The following is a 14316-nucleotide window of genomic DNA, read 5'->3' as shown; positions in this document are numbered from 1 at the left end:
CTCCTGAATGCTTTTGAGTCTAGCTCCCTGGATTAAAACTGCAGCTGCTGAAACCCTTACCATGTTCAGACAGTGAATCAGTGGCAGAAAAGAAACCCTTGTGTCAGGCTGGATTTTCAGCACAGGAGCCTCCCACTCCAGAAGACATTTGATGAACCCTCCTGATCCTTGGTGTAGAGCAGTCCACTCCAGCCTCAGTCTGAGGTACAACGCTGCAGCAGCTCAGCCAGGTGAGCCATGCTCACACAGATGTGATGTGCTCACACTCTTCACCAGCACAGGTCCATGTCTTACACATCCTCTTTAGGCTTGCTGGAGAGCTGGTCCTGCAGTCCTGTTAGAAGAGAGACATCCTCAAGCTCTTAGAACCATAGAATTATTATGGTTGGAAAAGACCTTGGAGATGATTATTGAGTCCTATCATTGGTTTTTAATGGTTTTAAGGTGAGGGAGAGTAGGTTTTAGACTGGATCTTAGGAAGAAGTTCTTCAGTATGAGGGTGGTGGGACACTGGAGTAGGTTGTCCAAGGTGGTTGTGGATGCCCCCTCCCTCGAGGTGTTCAAGGCCAGGTTGAATGAGGCCTTGAGCAACCAAGTCTAGTTGAGAGGTGTCCTTGGCCATGACAGGGGGGGCTTGGAATAGATGATCTCTGAGGTCCCTTCCAACCTAAGCCATGCTATGAATCTTGACCACTAAATACTATAAGCTGTGGGAATTTTTAATTGGGTAATTCTGATTTCTCAGGAACAGGAAAACATGGATTCTTGTCTTTGCATTTACACCTCTTGAAAAACAACTTTCCTTGAAGCTTTTTACAAAGAGGAATTTAAGCAATATTTTGGGAAAGCTAGAAGTAAAGTTAACATTGCTGCTTGGGGCTTGCTTTTGCCTGGTGAGGATTCCCAGATGCTCAAATTAATTTCATTTATTGCCTAAGCTTTGCCTGATCCCTTTCTAGAAGTGAGGGTTAATCCACTGGAAAAATTACTCTGTTCTGCATTGTATGCCATTAAATCTTGCAGAACGAGTTTGGGTTGTGGATGATATCCTATAATTCCTGTTACACTGATTAAAAAAAAAAAAAGGCAGTATTTGAGGTATGTAGTGGAGCTGTCTGATGCTGTGCCCCAACAGCATACCATGGAATAGTGAGGCATTTTTCTGTTGACCTAGAGCTGTGCTGGAAGCTCGTGCCAGAGCTGGTTTGCATTTTTCTTTACAGCTTTCCAAACAGTGCAGCCTCTCTGGCTCTTGTGAGTTGGAAGAACATGCTGGATGTGTCACCCCTTCATGTTTCCATTTAATATCTGTGTGGGAGCCAGGGAAGAAGTGCTGCTGCTTCTTGCAGTCTGTGAGAAGGTCCACTCCTTGGCCTGGCAGGGAAGATGCTGTGCTGGGCAGGTCATCCAGGGCTGGCATGTGGCTGTGGAGCAAGCATGATCATAGTTCCCTTTGCCCAGGGAAGCTGTTCTTGGCCCCCTGGAGGGCTGGGTCAGGGGGAGGTTTTGCCAAGTGTGATGTTGGGTTTTTTCTTTAAAATCTCTTAAAGAATTAAGGACAAATCATAGAATGCTAGGGGTGGAAGGGACCTCTGAGGACCAAGTCCAAACCCTCTGCCAAAGCAGGATCACCTGGGGCAGGTCACAAAGGAATGCGTCCAGATGGGTCTTAAAAGCCTCCAGAGAAGGAGACTCCACAAACTCTTTGGGCAGCCTGCTCCAGCACCCTTACATTAAAGTTTTTTCTCATGTTGAGGTGGAATGTCCTGTGTTTCAGTTCATATCTTTTGCCTTTTGTCCTATCACAGGATGCAACTGAGCAGAGCCTGGCCTCTTTTTTTTTTTTTTTTTTTTTTTTTTTTTGACACCACCCCTCAGATATTCATAGACATTAGTAAGATCCTATCTCAGCCTTCTCTTTTCCAGAATAAAGAGCCCCAGGTGTCTCAGCCTTTCCTCATCAGACAGGTTGTCCAGTCTCTTAATCATCCTCATAGCCCTCTGTTGGACGCTTTTCCCTGTTCCTCTTAAACTGGGGAGCCCAAAACTGGACACGGTGTTCCAAGTATGGTCTCACCAGGGCAGAGTAGAAGGGAAGGAGAACCTCCCTTGGTCTGTTGGCCATACTCTTCTTAATGCACTGAAGGATACCATTGGCCTTCTTAGCCACAAGGGCACATTGCTGTCCTGTGGGTAACTTGCTGTCCAAAAGGACTACAAGGTCTTTCTCCATGGAACTGCTTTCCAGGGAGTCAACTTCTAATCTGTACCAGTGCATGGATTTCTCTATCTCCCACAAACATACAGCCTTCCCTACATTAGGAGATCATCAATGAAATGTTGGAGTCAGTTCTCTGAAGGGAGAAAACAGCAGATTTAAGATTACCCAGGTAGTCATGCTGTGGCTTACCATGCAGACTTTAATGCTCTCTTTCATGGCCATGCTGTTCCTGTGCATTGTTTTCCCCAAGACTCCTGTTTATCCAGAACAAAAGAGGGACTCTTTAGCTAGCCATCAGCTCTTCAGCACTTGGGGTTTTGTCATTGTTGCCAGGCTGTGTTAACTAGGTGTTGCTAAAGTGATGCTTTCAGGATAGGATTATTAAGTAGCTGATGAGCTTTCCCTTGGTTCTCATTAGTATAACAGCTTAGCGTTGCTCAGGCAATAATTTCTTTGCCTTCCTCACCTGCACACTGAGGGTGTATCTGTAATTGTACAGAGTGACTGAGACACAAAGGTGTTAGTTGGAACGCCTGGTTTAGAAGGATTTTGTTTAGAAGAGTCATTAGTATTGCATGGAATGGACCAAAGAAAGGATCATCACATTGTTCTGACACAGGAAGACAAGGAATAAGGGCTGGGTTTCCCCCACCTCCACCCCCAGTGTCATTCTTGTAAGTTGCAGATCCACCTGATTTGAAATTCAGCTGGTGAAAGATGACATTTATTTAAACAAGGTCACGTAGTGAAGAGTGTTCCATAACCTGAAGAGTAATGGCTTTCACCAACAATGCAGTTCTTGTTTTATCAGGAAGGTCAGAGAATCATGGCATCGTAGAATGGTTTGGGTGGAAGAGACCTCAAAGATCACTTAGTTCCAACCCCCCTGCCAGAGGCAGCAGCATCTTCCACTAGACCAGGCTGCTCAAGGCCCCATCCAACCAGGCCTTGAACACTTCTAGAGAGGTGGCATCCACAACCTCCCTGGGCAACCTGTTCCAGTGTCTCACCACCCTCACTGGAAAGAATTTCTTCCTAATCTCCAGTCTAAATCTGCCCTCTTCCAGCTCAAAGCCATTTCTTCTCTTCCTATCACTACAAGCCCTTGTAAACAGTCCCTCCCAAGCTTTCTTGGAGAACTTCTTCAGATACTGGAAGGCCACTATAATGTGTCTCTGGAGCCTTCTCCAGGCTGAAGATGCCTGCTCTTTCTCTGCTGTTTGTCTGCTCTGAGCTAGTGACGCATGGCTGTGCAAGATGGTTGCTACCTCCTCCACACAAGCCCAGGCCAGACTTCAAATCCTTGCAGCAGTGAAGTCTAAGAGGTGGCATCAGGATGCTTTCCACCTTTCCCTTCTCTGAACATTGTTTGCTGGAGCTTCTGGGACTTTATGGATGCATGGCATCAAGCAAAGCTGACTAGTCCATGGTGTGGGAGTGGGTGCCCAGAGCACCTCTTGGGCAGCCTAGTGTGATGCAGGATGGCACCCTGGCCTGGTGCTCCTCTCAACCACACTTTGGGAGGAATCCTGTTACCATCTTCTTCCATGTGACCTCGTACCAGCTTTGCAGTTATAACAACTGACCTTAGCATTTCTGCATGGTTCTCCTGGAACCTAAAGAAAAGCCCTACTGGGAGCTGAGATTGCAGCGGAGAACCTCCAGCAACCTCATGAAGTCTCCATTCTTCTCCCCTCAGCCCTTCCCACTAATCTCACTGGCCTCTCAGATGTCTTCTCCCATGTCATAGGGTTACCCCCAGCCATCTATGTCCCAATGGAACAGGCTGGCAGCAGGGACATGGAAGGATGTCCCTTTTATCCTGTTTGGGCATGGTGATGGTTGTGTGGCTGGTGATGGCACTGTAACATGAGGGTAACAGCATCCTTCACGTCACAATGAGGGGCCACATGGGAGGAAGACCTTTGGGGTGCTGGCTCTGAGACTGTCCCTGTGCCCAGCACTGGGATCTGTCCCTGTCCTGGATGGCCATGCACTTGGGACAGTGGTAACATCTTTGTGGACTTCCCTGTGATTTTGTGGAGCACTACAAAAATGAAATACAGAAAAGAAGCTCTTCAGAGAACTGGAAGACGATTTCAATTGGGAGGAAAATGAAGCAATCAGTGGGTGGGAGCTGCTTCTGTCCTGGAAGCAGCTTCTAGGATGCAGTGACCTGGCAGCTGGGAGGCTGCTGCTGTGTTGTCAAGGGATGCATTTCTCTGGCTTTTCTAAGGATGCTTGTGGGAACCTCAAACACCTACTTTGAGCAGCTGTTTAAGAAGCTGAGGCACTTCTCTGCCTTTACACTTGGGAAGCCTCTCACTGAATCACTGTATTTTTAAGGTACTGAACCTCTGGTAAGAGTGGTCCTTCTGAAGTCACAGGCACCTTGCTGTGAAGAATTTGGGAGGCTCAGTTTGGTGCCCTCCTTCACTGTGCTGCATGCTGTCTGTCACTGCCTAGTGTATCTTAGCAGGCAAGATTAAAACTCTTCTCTCAGTCAGGTCACTCATGTCCACGAATACATTCTCAATCTCTCTCTCTCTCTCTCTCCCATCATTAAAGACACAACTTGCAAATTTAGATACCTAAAGGAAACAAAATACCCTGACCCACTCCTGCAGCCACTGATCTGAAGAAATTTACAAGTTCGTTTTCCTGAAGTCCCCTTTCCACCCACCCAGCCCTCAGGCTTACAGTTGCCTGATGGCCCCAGCTCAACAAAGCAGTTCAATACTGTTCTTAAGGATGTTGTCACTGGGTGATACTCAACAAGCCTTTTAACCTTTTCCTAGTGTTAAACACCAGGAGAAATGGACTTAATGCCCTGTTTGACCTTTAGCATGTCCTTTACTGTTCTGAATGTGGCTGCTTTTTAAATTGCTAAAAAACCCATCTTCACTTCTTGTGCATGTGTTGTGCACCCTCTTAGGTGAGCCCAAGTCACACCATTGGTCACCACACATTGCTGCTGGGGTTTGAGGTTGTTGCAGACAGGTAAGCTATTGCTGTGCACTTGCTCACCGTTTGATTAATGCATGTTTCTGACTGGAAGGGATTTGCTGCCTTGGTTTTGCTCTGCTTCCCTCTTGTGATTTGGGTATTTGAGCCTCAAACAAAAGATTGGAGCTCCCATTGGCTCCTGTGCCATGTGTTGCATCTCCAGTGTGGGAGAGCAATGAGGATAGACAATGTGTTTTGCTCTGCTACTGTCACCCACCCAGGCGTGCTGTGTGGGCAGAGTGAAACTGTCCTTGAGATTTTAAGCGTTTTTATTTAATTTCATTTTTATTTCTCATTGTTTATTTCTCAGACCGAAGGAGCAAGGAAAAAAAAAAAAGGGAAGAGGTGAGAAGGTGTTGGAAAAACAGGGGTATGGGGGCAATCTGTCCAAGTGTTTGCTGCTTTGATGCACTGAGAAGCCTCACTGAGGGGCAGGTGCAGCTTTTGGTGAGGGTGGGGAGCTCAGTGTTGAACTGCAGGCGTCCTGTCGTCTGAAACAAGGAGGAGCTCAGCTGGCTGCTGGAAGGGGAAAGCTTGCAAGATGGAGTTGATGTGACAGAGGAGCTTTAGAGAGAGATCTGAGCACTCATGTGAAAAGGCAGATAATCTGGAAAATCATTTTAGCTGCTGCTGTCCAAATTAAAGACTCTAGCAAGGAAGGGACATGGAAAAAGATCTGTGTCAAGAAAGGCAGTCTGGAGAAATGGAACTAACACAGGACACAGAGCTACAGGAGTGAGGGCTCTTGGGGACTTGGGATGTAGGGAGAGAAGGAAGGTGCTGTAAAATGAGTAAGCTGGATTTACTGAGCCACAGATATTTTTTTTTTTTTTTAACCTTACATCCTTTGAAGTCCTACAAGTCTTTCAAGATGGAAATCCAGAGGCAAACTGAGTTGTAAGGAAGAGCATCAGTGCATGCACATCACACTCTCTAAACCCTTTTCAGAAGAAAAATGCAAGATGCTTTTGGTTTATAATCTTCAGAGAAGACAGTTGTCAGTGAAGACCTTGATAATGCTCTCGCTGGTGTAAGAGGAGAGCTGTGTATTCACCTGGGGAATCAATGCCTGGAGCCTGCAGTAAATGAGGCTTTTGCTTACTTAAGGGACTACTAAGGCTGTGACAAACTGGCGATTAATGTCGTTAATGATTAATGTTTGATTGTGTTAGAAGCTGTATTTAATGATTAATAGCAACCTCAGTGTGTATTTATAAAAAGAAGTTGATGGCTGTAGAGCAATTTACTGGCTGAGGAGAAAACTGCTTGCTTCCTGTTGAGTATCAAGTTAATGCTGCTCTAGTCGGAGCTGTTAGTAAGAAGACAGCATTGCTTGTTTGTCACACCAACAGAACTTCAAGTGACTGCATTAAACACCTCTCACAAAACTAAAGCCCAGCAGAACTTTAAGATTTTTTTTTTTTTTTTTTTTTTTTTTTAGCAGAAAGAGTGGTCAGGCATTGGAATGAGCTGCCCAGGGAGGTGGTTGAGTCAGCAACCCTGGATGTGTTTAAAGGTCGTTTGGATGTGGTGCTTGGGGATATGGTTTAGGAGTGAACCTTGTAGAATAGGGTTCTCAGTTGGACTTGGTGATCCTGAGGGTCTTTTCCAACCTGAATGTTTCTGTGATTCTGTGAAATTACAATAAGCATGTCTCAAAACATGTGGCTACACCGTAAATAGAGCTGAAAGAGAACCTGGAATTTTGGTCTTGTCTCTCTGAAAGGTCTCTAAGTGAAGTTAGTTTTGTGTCAATGTTTTCTTCTTCCTTATCGTGGCTCAGTAAGAGTGAGCCCTGAAGTGTTCATTAGGAGGGAAAAGTGCTTTTAAGGCAAACCCTCCCAAGTATTTTGCTGATCTGGAATGAAGAAAGGCAAAGGCTGAGCTGTGCTTTCTTGGCTCATGCACCTGTGCAGTAGTTCTGCTCATGTAACTTGAACTGCAGTTTGCGTACTCTAACGTTCTTTATTTTATTTGCATCAGGAGTATTCACCTAAGGATTATTCTTGGGTTGTGCAACACAACATGGATGAAATCATTCATGTCTTGAGCTGCTTATCCAAAGTTGTTGTTTTGGTAATCAAAATGGGATTGCTGTGCAGGGGACCCTGAGCTTTGTTTCAATGCACATACCTAAGCAGCCCGGCTCTGTGCAAGAGGAGGAGGTGCCACAGGACTATGTTATGTTTGCATATATAGCTTTTCAGTACACACTCTGATCCCTTACCAATGGAGTGTCTCCAGACACAACGGCCTGGTTTAGCTTGGAAACACAGGGTTTAAATTACAGGCACTCCCAAAGCTAGGCAGAGATCATGTTTTTGTTGTTTAGGTTTTAGAGTTTAAGCAGGATTTAGCAATCTCTAAGACTTGAGTGTTCTGATGGCTTTGAGACTGTACAGGAAGCTGCCCATAGGTACAGAGACTACTCTTGTGGTAATCGTTCTTCTGAGCTTTCTGAGACAGCCAGGAGGTTCTCCTCAGCGTTGCTCCCCCTCATTGGAAGCTGGATGTTGCACTGTAGCAGTGCCAGTGGAAGGGTATAGCTGACTTTTTTTTTTTTTTTTTCCTCTGTATCACTCGGCTGTAGTCTTCACATCTGGCATATTTCTTCAGGAGCTGCTTCCCAGGGAAGACTCAGCACGGGCTAAGTCATGGGAAGCACAACAAGATGGAGGCTTTGTTTGAGCTTTTCCAATAAGCTCAGGTGACCTTGGGTAATTTGCTTAATCTTCCTACTTTTGTTTCCCCTCCTGCTCTTTGCCTTTGTTGGTTTAGTTGGGGTGGTGTCTTTGAGCTCAATGGAAAGCTCATCTTAGATTGGTCATCAAAACATTATCCTAAAGCAAATGAAAAAGAGGATTTTGGTTTTTTTTTCCCCTCCTGTGTCAGTTGTAAAACATTGACCATGAAAGATGCTGGCATTCATTCATGTGCTCTGTTACATTTTTAGCTACTAGTCTTCCTCTTTTGGAGCTTTTCTCTTTACCTGGGATCAGAAAGCATTTGCTTTATGCAGATGCCTGATACTTCCAGTTGCTTATCAGAATAGGGGGTGGGGGAAGAACAAAGAACAAGCAAGGCTGGGCTAGTCTGATTAATATCAAAGGTGGTTTTGTACTGACATCAAAGGAAATAAAATTTTTCATTTTGGGTCAATTGCAGTGTTTCTGATGCATCAAAGAAATTTATTCTGATCCATCTAAAGCAAATTGTGTTGATGTTTGCAAAAATGTGTTGATTTTCCTTTCCAAGAGAAAGCAAAGCTCTCAAAGCAGGGCCAGGAGCTACATCCCCCTTTGCACAAGGGCTGGGTTAGCTCAAACCAAGGCCACCATGCAGGGCTGCCATTTTTCTTGGAGGGCTGTGAAGGCAGTTCCCAGCACTCAGGTGGCAGACCACTGAGCTGCCACCATCCTTTAGCTGTTTCACAGCAAGAATTTACATCAGGATTTCTGAACTATCTCCCGTGGGGGACAAGAGCAGTGCAAACAGGGGAGGCCAGGGTCGTTGGGCACAAGGGACCTGTGGTTTGAAAAGCTAACATTGACTTAAGGGAGAGCAGGTGTTTCTGACAAGACCTCTGAAGTTTAAAGTTGTGGAGATGTCTGTATCGTTTCTTTTGGAACCGGTGAAATAAACTGTTAGGATTTTTTTCATTTTGGTGATGTTTTGCTGAACCTGAACCAGAGAAGTCAAAGAGTTGGAAAACATTTTTCCATTTGTTGCAGCCAAAGTGTTTGGCAAAAGTCACCTGTATATTCCTGTTGCTTTGGTTACCCTGAAAAGTACCACCAGGACCTGACAAAAGGAACTGTCTAAAACAAGAGCTGAAAAATAGCAAGTCTGATTCTCATCTTGCAGCTAAATACCACCTGTCTATGCTACTAGCTCTGCATTTTATAAATGAATTTGGTGGTTCCATGAATTAAAAATAAGAAGTCTGTCAGCAGAAATCTTTGTGATAACAGAAGAGAGCCCCTTTCATCATCACTGTGTTTCCTTGATGGTAGCACGCACAGCACAGCAGCGAACTGATTCTCAACTACCCTGTGAATGACACTCAAGAGGTAGAAATATGGAGTAGGAATGACATTTATAGAGTTGGCTGTGAAATACTCACGGAAATCCACTTCTTTCATCAATATTAATTTGACATTGGTTTAGCATTTAATAAGTGGGATTGCTCAAGATGATAAAAATGCTTTATTACATCTGGAAAGCCTTAGGAAATATTGCTGTCTAGTATTTAAAAGTCTGAAAAAGAGATGAAAAGGTTTGAAGTCATGAGAAGTACAAGAGGGTGGAATGTGAAGTTAATTTGGGTTTAGAGTACATAGATTAAGGCCAAATTCTTCTCTACGTTTACAGGAACGAAGTCAAAGCCTATTCTGAATGCCAAGGGAATACAACTTAACTTGATTTCTTTCTAAATTTATCAAATGTCTTCAAGACATTGTTGCCCTGAGTTTGAAAATGCCCAGGTAGAAAGCACAGGCTTAGTTTTACTGTAGCACACATAAAAATGTCTGAACAGAGAGACCAGAATGACTCAGAGGTGACCTTTTGATTCCTTGACTGCTTTAAAGGCAAGTTATTTTCTAGCCTGTTGCTTCTGGACAAGGTTTGATGCTGCAATGCACAGTCAACAGTGCTGGTTGTCTGTGTTGCTGTTGACTGGTCTCATTAAAAGGTGGGCTACCTAGTAAGTGAAGCTTTCTCTTGTATGCTTGAGTATGGATCAGATCTTGCTACCACTAACGAGCTGCCAAAAGAGGACCTGAGGGCATTTAAGAAATGTTAAGCTGAGCTCTTTGTGTGTTTTTAATCATTCTTGTGTGCAAAACAATCCCAGTACACAAGTTGTGCAAGCATAAATGTCTGGGGCCATGAGAAACAGATAAAAACAAGAAAGAACATTAATGGCAGAATAATGGTATTTAATCTTACTGTATTTTCAATACCTACAGCATTCCCCATCTTGCTCTTTGTAAGCTCCAGGGAGAGAGCTTGAAGAAATGCTTTATACACTTTAGAGGAAGGGGGGCTGGAGAAACTCTCCTATGGAGACAGGCTGAGAGTGTTGGGGTTGTTCAGTTTGGAGAAGAGAAGGCTTTGGGGAGACCTTATTGTGGCCTTCCAGTATCTGAAGGGGGCATACAAGAAAACTGGTCAGGTAGTGATAGGACTGGGGGGAATGGATCCAAGCTAGAGGAGGGTAGATTTAGATTAGATGTGAGGAAGAAGTTCTTCACCATAAAGGTGGTGAGACACTGGAAGGTGGTGGAAGCCCCATCCCTGGATATTTTTAAGGCTAGGCTGGATGTGGCTCTGAGCAACCTGATGTAGTGTGAGGTGTCCAAGGCTATGGCAGGGGGTTTAGAACTAGGTGATCCTTGAAGTCCCTTCCAACCCTCACAATTCTGTAATTCTATGATTCTGTGATATTTTGACTACCTTTCTGTCCTACTTGATGAGACCCTTGTTCTGAGCAGCAAAACAAAGTACCTTCAATGTGAGCTTCCTTTGGTGGCTTATCCATGTCCATGGCTTCCCACCTTGTTCCAGCAGAATCAGAGGTGCCCTTTCAGAAGCCTGGTTTGCACTGCTGAGAATTGCAAGTGTGGTCTTGGTCTGGTGAAATCTTGGTCTGTACTTGGAGTCTGTCTATAAACTTCAATGAAGTAATTTAATTTTGTTTCCTTTTTAAGAGGACCTACAGATTTCCTGAACTGGCTTTCCTGGAAAAGGAATATTTTGAGAGGAATGCTTCCAGAATGGTTCTTCATTATTTGCTTTCTTTTGTTGCTTTTCTTTGCCACATTATTTTATGCTATTCTCCAGGTCATAGGTTTGTTGTCATAGTGATGATGGTAATCTTTGTAAAATAAGGAAATGATTTAATTTTTTTGACAGCAGGAAGAGAAAGTAGATCAAGTTGTTGATATGCAATATCACAAGCATTCTTGGCAGGAGTTTTGGACTGATGAGAGGTCTCCTAACTGAACCCAGACTTTTATCTTTATGTGGCGATTTTAATCAAGGTTTAGATTAATAATGGTTAAGGCTGTTTAGAGCTGTTGTTTATTTGTCTATTTTAAAGCTATGGCTCCTTTTTTTAACCGCATGTGGTGCTATATTTCCTTTAAAAAACCAAAGCATTCGAACAACCACCAAAAAATGCCCTAAAAATCAGAAGTTCAGAATAAAACAAAAATGTTCTTGCAGTAGCTATTTCCAGTTCGACATTTTAATTACAGCCCAGAGACCTCAATATCATTTTAAACCTGGTAGCAGAGAATTGTCTTTACCCCCAGGAGCTTGCAGTCAAAGAGAACAGAGTGCGGACGGAGCAGGTGTTTGAAGCAAGCGTGTGGATGGGGTCGCTTTAGCTGAACCCACCCACTCACAGCTGCTGGTGCTGGCTTGCATCATAGCTTCCTACCAGTGCAAAGTGCAGTGAGTCCTGATGTTAAAGATAGAGGGGTTTAAACTTGTAACAGAGTTATCTGTTCACTGTACAAAGTGGGCTCAACTAGGAGGTAGGTTTGTTTGGAAATGCATTGCTCTCACCTTGTGCTTGATTTGTCTAGATTATTTATTTTGGTTCCTTCCCCCCCCCCCCCTTGGAATTTAACCAGTTGAGTTCAGTTTCTTCTTGCTGGACTCACATTTCAGGGTGAAGACATTTAAGAAAAGATTTTTTTATTGCAAGGCCCAACTAAAATAGCTCAGTTTTGTGATGCAGAATGCACAAGAGACATGAACAGGCTGCAGGTCGCTCAATAAGAAAGATCCCTCCAGCTATTCCAGGACACTTCGAGGGTGATGGGAATGCCTGGAGGGGCATTCTACAGAGAAGAGTCCTTTTTAGCTTGTGAACTTAAACCCCCTTTTGGCTTCTGATGTATAACAGGAGCCAATAGCCCAGCTGTAACAGCTGGGAAAAGTTGATTTTTTTTTTTTTTTTTTTTCTGTAAAACCTTGGGAGAGGCTCATCAAACAAGGTAGGAAATGTGAGGGTAGGAACCTCACTGTGGAATTACAGGCAAACCATTTTTATCACCATGGAAGGCAGCTATGTAGCTGAGTCTTGAACACTCTCCTTGGTTTACCTTGAAATAAGACTCATGTGACAAGTCTCCACAGACGTCACCTTGCAGGGCACGTTGGACTTCAGTGCCCAGGTCAGTGCAGTGACTTCTTCCTGAAAGCTTTGAACCAGTGAGTTCCAGTTGCTGTGTTGTCCCTTTAACCTTGAGGGTGGTATTTATTGTTACTAACATGGAAGAAGGGATTAGATGGTTTCCATTTTATTGTGAAGTCTAATGGTAGGTTTTGTTTCTTTGGTTTTTTTTTTTTGTTTGTTTTGTTTTTTTTTTTTTTTCCATTTAGGGTGGAATAAAGTTTTAGAACTAGCTGGGTTGTATTTTGAGGGGAAAAAAATGAGCCCCTTGCATGTTCCTCTCAGCTGTGAAACATCTCTGGCTGGTATCATGTGTATATCTTGGTGCCAGGGAAGATTCAGGCTGGGTATTAGGAAATATTTTTTTACTGAAAGGCTTCTCAAACATTGGAATGGTCTGCATAAGGCAGTTTTGGAATCACCATCCCCAGAGGTGTTTACTGATGTGGACCCTGTGCTAAGGGACATGGTTTAGTGTTGAACCTTCAGTGCTGGGTTGAGGGTTGGACTGGGTGATCTTTGAGGTCTCTTCCAACCAGATGTATTCTGTGATTCTGGTAGTGATCTCTGAATGTTAAGTTTTCAGAGTTCCTGCAGGATCAGGCATCCCAGCAATGCATAGAATCCTTGAATCACCCTCCACAGGTCACCTAGTCCAGCCCCCCTGCAGTGGGCAGGGACATCCCCAACTAGATCAGGCTGCCCAGAGTCCTGTCAAGCCTCACCTTGAATATCTCCAGGGATGGGGCCTCAACCACCTCCCTGGGCAACCTGTTCCAGTGTTTCACCACCCTCATGGTGCAGAACTTGTTCTTCGCATCCAATCTAAATCTACTCTTCTCTAATTTCAAACCATTGTCCCTCATCCTGGCACTGCAGGCATTTGTAACCAGTCCCTCTGCAGCCTTCTTGCAGGCCCCCTTCAGGTACTGGAAGGCTGCTATTAGGTCTCTCTAGAGCCTTCTCTTCTGCAGGCTGAACAACCCCAGCTCCCTCAGCCTGTCCTTGTAGCAGAGGTGCTCCAGCTCCCTGATCATTTTTGTGGCCTTCCTCTGGACCTGCTCCATCAGGTCCTTGTCCTTCCTGTATTGAGGGCTCAAGAGCTCGACACAGTTTGGTCCCTGACTGAGTGCTACAAACCCACCTTTGGCTATACTCCAGAATGCCACTTTGCTGTATTTAACAGTGTGCTTTGAATGAATGCTGAACCTGATACATTTTGGGTTAGCAATTTGGTTTTTTTGTTCTGGTTTTGATCCCTCTTGTACCTCCCCTGAAACCTGGATTCAGATATATTTGAATTTAGCTATTTAGATAACTAATTTCTCTTTAGAGGTAGAAGCTATTTAGAATAAAGGAGGATAAACTCTAGTGCTAAGTCTCTGCTCATATGCTTGTGAGAATACATGAATTGTCAACTACTCCTTCTTTTCATAACATCACCATTCAAATGTTAATGTGCTGCCCTGAATTTGAGAGTGAGAGAAAATATTCCTCTCCTTCCTCAGGTCTTCTGAAAGTGCTAAATGTAACTGGTGGTTTTCTTTTGTTTTGTTGGGTCCTGGAGAGGAGGTGGCAAGAAGTGGGTAACTCCTTGTTTGGTATGAAAAATAAGCAACCACTGCTTGCTCTTCTGGCTTCAATACACTGCTGAATTGCATTTATTTTCCTTTTCGTGACTTAAGATGTGTGTGGCTGAATTGTTCACAAGAGGAAAATCTTTGGGACAATGTGGCTCAGAGGCAGGCCTCTTCTTTCTAGGTTGAAAACTTAACCCAGTGTGGATGGCTGGTTTACCACATGGTATACTGGATAGGTAATGCTGTCATGCTTCTAAAGCTTAGACTTCAGGCATACAAGAGAGAGCTAAGGCTGCCAGAGGCACTGAACGCTTTGCTTCTTT

General features: G+C 44.2%; 1 protein-coding gene across 1 annotated transcript in view; it reads left to right on the top strand.

The window, feature by feature from the left end:
• The window catches only part of PLCL1 (phospholipase C like 1 (inactive)), a 208985-nt gene that overhangs the window by 34934 nt on the left and 159735 nt on the right, over positions 1-14316 (top strand). The window lies entirely within an intron of this gene.

Source organism: Indicator indicator, chromosome 5 (assembly GCF_027791375.1).
Source record: "Indicator indicator isolate 239-I01 chromosome 5, UM_Iind_1.1, whole genome shotgun sequence".
Taxonomy (NCBI): domain Eukaryota; kingdom Metazoa; phylum Chordata; class Aves; order Piciformes; family Indicatoridae; genus Indicator; species Indicator indicator.
Note: the sequence above shows the minus strand (reverse complement) of the source record. Positions and strands in the feature narration are given on the sequence as shown.